The following is an 11509-nucleotide window of genomic DNA, read 5'->3' on the forward strand; positions in this document are numbered from 1 at the left end:
AAGCCTTTGACAGGAAATGACTGGGTAGGGAAAGCGTCTTGCCTGTATTCTTTGGACCACCCCTTTTGGAGCCTGGGCCTTCTGCTTCCTTCATCTGCCCTTTTGCTCTCAGGGTTCAGGTAGTTCCTTTTGGTCAGCTATGATCTAAGCAGGGAATCTTACTAGGCAGTTAAGTGTTATCCTTAATTAAACATGTGCCTTCTGTTGTATCTCTTGTATTTTCTCTTCTGACAGCAGCCAGTTTCTAAATTCCACTGAATCTTTTATCTTAGTTGTTTTTATAATTAAATGAAACAGCTTTAATGTCCCTTCAACATAGGTCCTTATAGGTGCCCAAATCTGGGCTCTACAGCAGCATTTCTCAACCATGGGGTTGCAACCCAAAAGTGGGTTGCAGACAAACTTTAAAAATGGATTTGAAACATGGGAAAATGTGGCTTTTCCCTTGCAGGCTAGCAGAGTTCCAGCCTGAGAGGCTGCTTGGAGGTCCCCATGCCCCACACACCCTCCCACCGCTGCACACAGTGGGGGGCTGGGGCAGAAGGCAGCAGGTCAGGAGTGAGGGGCACTGGCTTGGGACTGGCCATCGATGTTTACAAATGGGTCCATGTACAAAACAGTTTGAGAACCACTGTTCTGCAGTATGGAAAGCCTCAGGCAGGTTCTATTTCAGATATGGCACTGCTATTTAATGAGGAAATCACCAAGCAAGTCATTGGGATTTGCTCTACACTCAGGGCCGGATCCTATTCCACCTATTTGGCACCTAAATGGCATATAAGCGCCTATGTGCAAGCCTATTCCACCCTGATCAAGTCCTGAAAAAACCCTGAACCCCTGCACCGATCTTCATGAAACTTGGCAGGCTTCATGCTCTCAACAGTGGCTACCAGCCCTGCAAATTTCATCCAAATCAGACAACAAACAGCAAAGCTATAGATATTTCATTGATTCCCCATTATGCCTTATGGCCGGTTCTCCAAGGCGGCTCTGAAGCTTTTCCAAAGCACTTTGGAAGCTTCAGAAAGCCTAAAGAAGCCAGAGCTTTGATCCAGACATGCTGCTTCAGATGCCGAAGCATCCGAAGCTTCTCCAGATCCAAAGCCTCGCACAGCCCTATTAGATATTAGGAAAAACTCTCACTAAGAAGGTGGTGAAGCACTGAAACAAGTTACCTAGAGAGGTGGTAGAATCTCCATCCTTGGAGGTTTCTGTGGTCAGGCTTGACAAATCCTGGGTGGAATGATCTAGTTGAAGATTGTCCTGCTTTGAGCAGGGGTTTGAACTAGATGACCTGAGGTGTCTTCCAAACCTAATTTTCTATGAAATTTGTTAGACACCCCCAAAACATTCCTGTCCTTGTTAGACATGCTTGTGCTTTCACAATGGGACAGCCCCTGCTGGGAATCCAGCAGGTGACTAGGCAGGCATAGTTTGTTGAGAGGAAATACTGCTAAGGCATCACAAGACGAAAGGCTTGGGGAAGATATAAATTGACAGCAAAAAAGGAAAGCAAAAGAACTGTAGGTTTATTTTAAGATTATAAGAGGAAGGAAAATGGTGTTATTTGGTAAATAGACCAGGAAATTTGCCATCTGGGTCATGGGCTTAGTCTGTGCTCTGCCACTGGTATGCTAAGTAACCCCAAGCAACATTTTTTTATCCCATTTTCTCCCTTTGGGAAATAAGAACAGCAAAGTTTGGAAAATGTTTTGAGATCCATCAGTGAGATGCAGGGTGTTAATATAATGTTTTTGTGTGGACTAATTCTGATCTAATATCATTTCCCTGCTATACCAGCCAGCCCATCAGACCAACCAGTAACAAATACAATTAGCAGTTAAATATATTAGTTCCCTTTCTTTTGATTCTCAGCATTACTTGTGGCTTAGAATTTTGAAAACTTCCTTCAGATTCCTAATTAATGATCAATCTATTCCATTTCACTGAACATACAATAGCCCAGTGCACCTTGGCCTTGTTAAAAGAAGACTCATATAAGGAACATGGCACATGTCAAGAGAAGACTAACATAAAGGCAATATATTCATATTTTCCCTGGCATTCTCCAATCCATTAATAGAGGATTGTTCTTATACTCATTAAAATCTTTTTTCTGTTGCTGATCAAAAGTTAGTTTATTCTATATAGCATTACTAGTCTTTTTGCTTCCTTATTGTTCTTCATATATAGCATGCACCATTTGAGGGACTTGATTTTTAAACCAGATTTTTTCCAAGTAAGACCTGTTAATGAGCAAAAATGGTCATTTGCTTTTCAACAACACTGTGTCCAGTATTTCCCTTTAGCTTCAATAGAAATCCTTCACATGAAGGGCTGGAAATAGGAGGTCTTGATTTTCTAGCCAGAGGTAGCCAAGTTCAGTTACTTCAGCAAAGCTTCTAAGGGCTCTTGCAGAGTTGGCATTTGCACAGTTCTTATCTTCCAAGTACAGTTATGTGTCATGAACATGTAAGGAAATAGCCAGTATAGTGCCCCTGCTGCATATGCTCTTTATATGAGGTCTGTTTGTTTATCTTTCTTATTATACTCTAAACAGTTTAGGAAGCAGTGTGGTCTGCTGGATACCGTTAAGAGACTTAGGGCCAAATTCTGTTTCACCTTTACAAACCTCAGTGGCATGTATGCAGAGTTTAGATTCTATTTCCACTTTTGCCTTTGCCCAGCACTTCCCTTCTGAGCGTGCTTAGGAAGCTGCAGCAGGGTCACAAAGGCTCTGGGATGGAATACAATCACCAAGGTAATGTCACTCCCTGAAACTTATAGAAAAACTACAGCTACGGAGAAGGCTCCCTCACCTTTTAACCCAGAACCCTACTTGACCAGGGAGTGGGAAACCCAGATTCTACACATCCCTTATCCAGAGGGAATTTGAATCTGTATCTCCCCCTTTGCAGCAAAGTGCTCTCTCACAGTGGTTCTCAATCTTTTTTGTACCAGGACTCATTTGTAAACATAGCTGGCCAATCCTGACCCAGTGCCCTTTGCTCTTAACTTATGCCGCCTGCCCCCAAGCCCCCAGTGTGTATGTGTGTGTGTGTGTGTGTGTGTTGGGTGGGGGGTCCTCAAGCAGCCCAATGCAGGCTGGAATTCTGCCAGCCAGCACAGGAAAAGCCAGTTTCCCATGTTTTTCTCCTTTAAAGGAGAATCCATTTTTTAAAGATTGTTCACGACCCTTTCATATATTCTTCCAACCCACTTTTGGGTTGCAACCCATGGGCTGTGAAACACTATTCTATCAGACCATGGATGAGACACTGCCTGGGGCAGAAGCCCCCAAACTTTTTTGAGTCCCCCCCTTCCACATTTACCAGCTGCCCGCATACCCCTTCCAGCATATATTTTATATTAAAACCCCTTAAATGCTAGTTATTATTATGACAATTATATCTGCCATTACACAATTTCTCCCATGTACCCCCCAGAAACATCTTTCATACCCCCAGAGGTATGCATAATACAGTTTTGGAACTCCTGGTGTAGGGCACACTCTAGTCCTCCTGTTGAAGCTGAACTTCCTCTTGAACTTGACAAAATGGGAACACATATTTAGGGCCAGGATGCAGTAAGCAAGCCAGAGGGAAAGAGACTCAGCAAGATAAGCACCATTATGGAAGGGAGGGGGCTTTACCCTAAGCCCAGGTCCTTCTGGGGCAGTGCATACCTCAATGCCATGCTTTCTTATCTCCTAGCATGACATGTATCTTTCCCTCATGGCTACCCAGTAGGCCATCTTCAAGAGGAAGGGTAGAGGGGTTCTGAACAGCTCCAGCCTGGTGGTGAGAACACTGTGCTAGAAAATGAGAGTTGCAAGTCCAAATCCCTTCTGGGTAAGAGAACCTGGGTCGCCTACCCCCTGTGGAAGTAGAATAACTACAATGCTGCTGAGCCAAGAAGTAGGAGCCTTTGCAACAGTTTTGCTTCCAACAGTTACATGCATACTTTGGGTATCCTATTCTACTAAAAGTGGAAGATCTGCTTAAGTGCCAAGAAGTAGCACTTACATGGCGGTTAGACACAGAAAACTGAGATGGGATTTGGCCCTTAATTTCCTCCTCTGCCACTAATTTGCTGTATAACTGTGGTAAAAATCACTTCATCTTTCTGTGCATCTCTCTCCCCACAACACATACCTTGTCTTCTTTATTTATCTTTTAAGATTTTCCAGGCAGGATCTGGATCTGTCTTTGTACAGCACCTACCTCCATGGGTCTTCTAGGCAATTCTGTCATACTGATCATTAGAAGTATTCTCTAGAAAGTGCTCTGAGGAGATAACACACTGTATCCTTAAGATTATGCTTTGGTGTAGAGCTGAGACTGAGTTCTGGTTTATTCCTCCTAGAGGATGCATATACTGTTTTTGGAGCCAGAGCCAAATTTGACAGGTGTTATTCTTTAATTTTTAGTCTATGCTGCTAAATACATTTTCTGCATCTACTGATCCTGTTCCTCTGGGTAGGGATGCTATTACACATTTCATTGTGTTTGCATCATAAGTTATTGCTCATGTCTTCATAAAATTCTCTGGTCCTCATTCTGCCTCTTAAATACGTATTCTTGAAGCCTCATGACTGTGACTTTTAGCTAAAATCATATTGTCTGTGTTTAGGACTGATGCTTTAGGGGTGGGTTTACACACAAGTATCACCCAGGGTCCAGGGACTTGGAAAGCTGAAGTTGTGACTAATTCAAACTATATCCCTGGTGTCTCCTCTCCACATAGGGAATTCAGTGTTTCTGTGAATAGAGGGTTGATTATATATGTGAATTCTTTAAAAAAAAAATTTTTTTAAGAAATTCAGGCTTTATACACAACACTTTGTGCAGCTATCATTTCCTTTTCCCCCTTGACTCGTAGTTATAGGGCAACATAATTTATTTGGATACTCTAGTCTTCTCTTGAAAAGACATTTCAGAGCTAATGTTATAAAGTAGGTTCCTTTAGTTGAGTGGACTCTGAAGGTCATCGTAGGTTTGGTTTGGTTCAATCAATTGATAGCCACTAGTTTTTGACCCTCCATATTACTTTTCTTTAATGGTGGTTTTGCAAGGCCATCTTTGCCATTGAAATAGTCCAGATTTATATGGCCGCTTTGTTTTAGTTACCCTTGATATGGTTGGTTAGGGCTGATTTTTGTGATATTGATTTTAGTGATGTGAACACTGTAAATTGGTCAGATACCCACCAGTCATTTTATAAGACCCAAAAATAGATTTTTATCTGGATCCAGCTCTGTAAACTGATCACTGAAAACTGAAAACCTATCCCCGACACATCTAGTCTTCCTCCCTTTTCAGCTTCATATGTTCAGAAACTTTCACTCTTCTCCCTTTTCAGCCTGGAAGAGGAAGTTTTTTCACTGCTGGAAAGGCAGCTGGGACTTCTCATGAGTTTACCATCATTGTAGAAGGGAGTGATTTCTTTTCAAAGTTGCTTTGTTTGAACAGCACTGTGATGACCTGTTGAAATAAATACATAGATTTTGACATGGCTAAAGTATATGATCTTATATAAAATCATTCCAGAGAGAATTTAACCATTATTTATCCCCCTTTAACACTTTTCTTGGCAAAAACTAAACTTTTCATTCACTTGGCAGCTGGAAAAAAGCAGCTTTTTCCTGTGTGAAATAGCAGAATGAATTCAGAAATCTGTTCTATTTTTAGTCAAGTGCCAGATAATTCAGAGGGGAATACTAACCTCTCTGCTGAACATCTTTCTTTCCAGGATCTAGTTTATTTCAGTAAAACCCCGTTTGCCCACCAGAAGTGACTAAGTTTAAAACATCTTGTGAAATATGCTTGTGGCCAAATACAGTTGAGGTCAAACTGTATTCTAATATGACTGGTGTGACAGTTAAAAATGGAACAAGCATGTTAGAGAACTATGTTTTAGCCTAGGTGTATGAACAAGCATTAATTTTTGGTGGTGGTCTTTCTGGGAGAAGGTTCAGTACAGATGTTCCGTCCTGCAGCCACCCATTCCCCTCTACTCCCTACGCCTTCCCCAAACCAGGGTTATCTCAGTCTGGGGAAGCCATGGGGAGCGGTGGCTGCTCCACTCTTCCTGACCTCCAGGGGCTGTGGAGCAGTAGGGGAACATCTCAGTCTGGGGACTGGCTCTGAGTAGTGGGAAGCTGCTTCTCCTCTCCCCTCCCCTCCTGGTCTAGAGGAGGGAAGGGAGCAGCAGGGCAGTGCTCCTTGCCCTTTCCACTGGAAACATCCCAGTTTGGGGAAAGACACAAGAGGAAGCTTCTGCTCACTCACCTCCTCAAACCACAGAGGAGCTGAACAGAAATACACAGGCATTCATTCTAGTAAGATGAAACTCACAGAAATTATTTTCCAGGTGTCCATCTGAACAGCCTTTATCCCAGAGAGGGCACTTTTCCTCCAGCAAAAACAAAGCAAATGCTTGTATGCTCCCAGTTTCTATCAGGCAGTTCTCCCAGTAGAAGTTTAGCACCTATACATGGCCTAGGTAGAGACCTACCAAAGTTGCAGCGGAAGTGTGCTGAGCGGCATCTCCTTTGATCTTGCAGTTTCCTCCATGTGCCCCTGACCCCAGTTCGTGGAGGGGCTCCACTACTCTCTGCTTTCTCCTGACTGGCAGGGGGGCAAAAACCACTGTTTTAAGTATGGCTCAGTTTTGCTTTCTGGCACAATTGGCTGTGGAGCCCCAGCAGCCCCGCTGCTTGTTGCTGACCAGCCAGGAGGCAAAAAAAAACCCAGTAGTTTTTGCCTCTCTACTGATCAGGAGCAAACAGCAAGGCCCTCTACCAATCAGCAGGGATGTGCAGAATGGCAGCACCCAGAAAACTACAAAATTAAAGAAGCCACTATGCAGTACACTTCTGCCACAATTTCAGTAGGTCACTATCCATAGGAATAAAAATCAATGTGGTAAATAATGCCCTGATTCTGCAACGGGAGCAGTGTAAGCAAACATCCATGTGAAATCTTGCTCATCTCTCGTACACACCTGGCTACAGAATCAGGGCCTACGTTTTTTTTAGTGTACAAAAGGCTGAAAAAGTAGTCCCCAAAGCTGTGGCTCATAGGCAACTGCATCAGGGGCCCACCCAGGGGTGGTTGTGACACCCCTAGACCCCCCTCAACCTCTGTCCTCTTTACTTGGAGCCATCTCCCCTTCAACTCACCTGCCACACCTTGATGTGATATGTCTTTAGAAGAGAGAGACTGCCCAGGACTCCCCAAACAAGATCTCACACTGATGACCCCAGATGTCACTGCTCATCACCAAAAGGGCTAATTACATGGTGTTACCTGCCATCTCTGTGTTCCTGAGGGAACCCTGGCACACAGCTTGTTGGACTTACAAAGGATTCCTGCCCCCCAGTTTAACCAGTACTCAGGCCATACATTCCCTGGTCCCAGTATGGGAGGCCTATTTAAATTTGATTGACTAAAACTCAGTTGCCAGGTTAGGTAATGCTGAGGCAAGAGACCAAGTCATAGGGGGTATAGATGATATTTCAACAATGGTTCAGGGTTCATCACAACATCCAGCCCGTTGCAGCCCTGACCACAAATGTTATCATACTTTTCCCAGGACGACTGGTGGAAGTCCTCCCCACAAAGTTTATGAACACTCCAAGTAATCCCCTTAAGTCTGTTCCATGTGCCCTTGGGATTTCCTGTTTTAGAAAAAGACCAAATCTAAGCTGAGGCTTATTCACCACAGGTAAAATACAAAATGCTGACTTCACAGTGCAAGCATAGCTAGGCCATCTGAGAAGAAATAAAGCGGTATCCCTTCCAGTTTATCAATAATTTCAAGCTGGCTCCTAGGTGTCTGGTTACTCCTTAAAAACTTATGTTTTTCCTGGTTGTTAATCAGTTTCTTGAGAGGTTCCAAACCAGATAATCCCTTGTCACTGAAAAAGGTAATTCATTTAAATTGAAACTGTTTAAATAACAGGATTTTCCCTGTCAGTTATGGCTTGGGACCCTTTTGATTTACACAATTAAAAGAATGCTTTGAAGAGGCTGCACTAAGGGTATAAGAAAGCTGTAAAGCAGCAAACAGTGTGCTTCAGCAGGGAAAAATCTCTCTGACACTATCCACTGTTGTTCTTGAGAAACTGGGATAAACAGATTGTCTATTTTTGTCGCCTGTTTAACCTTCAATTATCATGTTAGGAACGTTGCCTGTTAACAAAACACCCAAGTGTCTTGGAGTAGTGAGAGCCCAGCTCTTGCGCTCTCTCTCTCTCTTTCTCTCTAGGCATAGCTTTCTGAACCTGAATTTTATTAGTTAAGCTTGAGCTAGGTTTCCCCAAGTACTCAATTGAACCAGGGTAATATTGTAATTGTTTTTGTTTTTTCTTGCATGTCTATTACTAACTAGTGTCATCATAAATTTCATATACATAGCAGTAAATAACTTTTATAGTCAAATTGGTGGCAACCGAGTATATTTTTCCTTCTCTATTCCCCTTCCCCACTTGCTCTGTAGCAATGCTTCTTTTACCTAAGCCAAAGATCCCTGTAAAGCTGAAAAATACTGTGGGGTCCATTTGTCAAGAAGCTACCACTACTAGGACAGTTAAGCAAAAGATTGGGACGTGCTGAGTTTGAAACACATAAAGGGATCAGCTTGTATAGGCTGATTGATCCAGTTTGGCTCAGACATGCCCTAATGAACTGAATGTTGGTCCATGAGGGTGTCAGCTGGACACCCAGTCTGATTCAGAGGTATTTTGTTCACCTGTGTGCTTGTGTCTGACTGCATTTGATTGTTGCTGTGATTAACTCATTCCTGGCAGTGGGGTGGGTGGGGGTGTGTGTGTCTTAGGCCTCTCTCCCCTACAAGCCTACATACCAGGAACAATTTCCACCACTGCTAGGTGCCTTTGACCATCCCAGCCCCTCTCTGTATCCGGAGGCTCCCCATCCCTGTCAGTCTCTAGCTGTGGCCCTCCTTGGCCTTTGACCCCTATCCCTGGGTCCCTGGCCCCACTCTTAGGCCATCTGAGACCTATGGGCTCCTAGGCCCTCACCAGCTGTGAGCCCCAGACTCTGTCTGCTCCCATCACTGCAGCTGTGGCCCTGCTCCTGGGCCAGTTAAGACCTCCACTGCCCCTACATTCTTAATCCCTAAATCTCTTGCTTACTTCAGCTCTGGTGTTAATCAGGAATTTTGCTGCAGCCCTTTTGCTCAGAAGCTCTTCCATCCATGGCTCTCAGGGCTAGATTGCCTGGTCAGCTCAAGCCCTGGGTTTATATCCTGCTATCCCAGTCCCTTTTGGTCCCTGTGGCTCCTAACTGCCCCCTGCCACACCTGCAGGCTACTTTTCATGCAGCCTACCTTCTCTTAAAGTAGCAGGATCACCAAGCTTCCTGCTACAGCTTCATATTGCCCACAAAACTAAGTTGTTCATAAGAAATTTTGCTCCTATAAGGCATGTTGTTTCAGGTTGCACAAAAAGCAAAGTATAATGCTGTCCACAGCATATCACTTGCTCAGTATGGGTGCCTATGTGCCATGAAAGATTGGGAACTACCGAATAAAGTAATTGGAAAATCTTAGCCACCATAATAAGCATTTCCTTTGAAACTGCAAGCAAAAGAATGTATTATTCTTCCCTCCAAGTGCCACATTTATGACTTAGGGAATATGTCCTAGGGAAGCCCAAAGAAGCATCAGCATTCCTGAGAAGGAATAATGACCATCAGTGGTTCAGCTTTTCAAGAGTTATCCTCTTTAATTTTACAATCTGACAGTATTAAGAAAAAATGGGGATATTTGCAGAACAGAGCCTAAAAGATGGCAGCTTGTCTTGTTGTAAACAATTGAACAAGACAGTTTCAGCCCTGATGCAAAACCCACTAAATATAAAAGTCCTAAGGGATGTCCTGATCTGTGCCAGCAGAGAAAGGGGGACCTAGACACCACAGCAAGGGCTAGGCAGGGAGCAAGCTGGTATCTGTATCACACAAATAGCACTAGTGCATGTTTTTGCAGTGCCCAGCAAAATGGGGCCCTGACCTTTTAGCATTATTATAGCACAAATAATTACATTTAATAATCTCACGTGGAAGGGTAAGCAACATTGGTAGGCACCGGCCTAAAGTCATTTTCCCAAAAGACCTAGCACTTGAACTGTATCATATCACCAGTGACTTTCCTCCACCCTCTACACACTTCATGCTTTGCACAATGTATTGTATGAGACTGTAGCAGTAATAGCAACAGCCCACATGAGCAACCAGCAAAGCCCAATGCTGATGCATCTGCAAAAGGCAGAAGAGTGCCCACTCTTTAAACTAGCTTCTTCCATGTTCTGATATTCCAGTTATATTTTGGGGCCCATCTGATCTCCAGGAAAAAACTTCAACAACTGGTGAATGTGCCATCAAGATTCTTTGTCTTCCACTAGGACTCAGGTGTTCTGTGTACTGCCGCATTGGTATGAAAATCACAAGGGTACAGACTGTACATTTCCTCTTGAAACCCCCCTGTACCCACTTGTCCCACTAGTAGTGCAATATATTTTCCATTTGTTCTTTCCCAAGACAGCCTAAAATCTCAGAGCCTTATATGAGTGAAATCAGTAATGGAGACTTTTGTCTCATGAAAGATTTTGAAACTACAGCAATTCATGCCTTCATTCCTTCCCAACCCTATACAGTGTTAGTGGACACAAGCAGTGGGATTGTGAAAGGTCTGCCTTTCTTCCACATCCAACATTAGTTCTCTCCACCCTAATACAAGCAGTGTGGCAGGGAAAACAGTCCTTAGTAAATGTTACCAGTGGGCCAACAACTGACCCTGCTTCTCATAGTGAGATTCAAGACTCCGTACCTACGCCTCTCCTCTCTTAACAGCAGCATAGAACATCTTGGCACTAGGAAGTAATGAGAGTCCGGCACTAGGAAGTACTGAGAGTCCTCTAATTAGGTAAAATAGAAAACAACAAGCCTTTCCTTTAAGCCTACTTTTTTCTTAGTGTTCTTATATCTCTTATGACTCGAGAGGCTGCTGTGAGATACTGGGAAATTCTACCTACCTACCTGGCTGAATTACTAATCCAAAACACCAAGGACAATTTGGATTTTTGGAGGATCAGGGATTTTGAACTCGGACGTGTTACTTTTTCTCTGTTATGAAAGGGAACTCAGCACTGCCCTTGCCCCTGCCCTGCATGCAGATATGGGGACATACACCCCCCCCATGCCCTCCCAGGGTGCATGCAGTGGTGGGAGCCACCATCCCACATGCCCCCCAGATGAGCCTCTTGTGGCTTCATGCCATGCTCCACCCCAGCTGTGCAGCATCTGTCCCTGCCCAACCCCCATTCCCTCCATCACCTTAGGAGCCTACAGGAGTGAAGCTGGGTGGAGCAGGGAGCTGCAGCCATTCCAGAATTCACTGTAGCCCACCCCCACCCCCCAGCCCTCTTCCCAACACTGCCACCACCCTCCCCAATTGCAGCCTTGCCCAACCCCCCACTGGGAAGAGC

General features: G+C 44.1%; 1 long non-coding RNA gene across 1 annotated transcript in view; it reads right to left on the reverse strand.

The window, feature by feature from the left end:
- Positions 1-5038: 5038 nt before the first annotated feature.
- LOC109309903 overlaps positions 5039-11509 on the reverse strand; it is a 40737-nt gene continuing 34266 nt past the window's right edge. Inside the window, exon 2 of the long non-coding RNA XR_002101075.1 lies at positions 5039-5483. This is a non-coding gene — a long non-coding RNA (uncharacterized LOC109309903). The remainder of the gene's footprint in view (positions 5484-11509) is intronic.

This window comes from Crocodylus porosus, unplaced genomic scaffold (assembly GCF_001723895.1).
Source record: "Crocodylus porosus isolate Cpor-Errol unplaced genomic scaffold, CroPor_comp1, whole genome shotgun sequence".
In the NCBI taxonomy this organism is placed as follows: Eukaryota; Metazoa; Chordata; order Crocodylia; family Crocodylidae; genus Crocodylus; species Crocodylus porosus.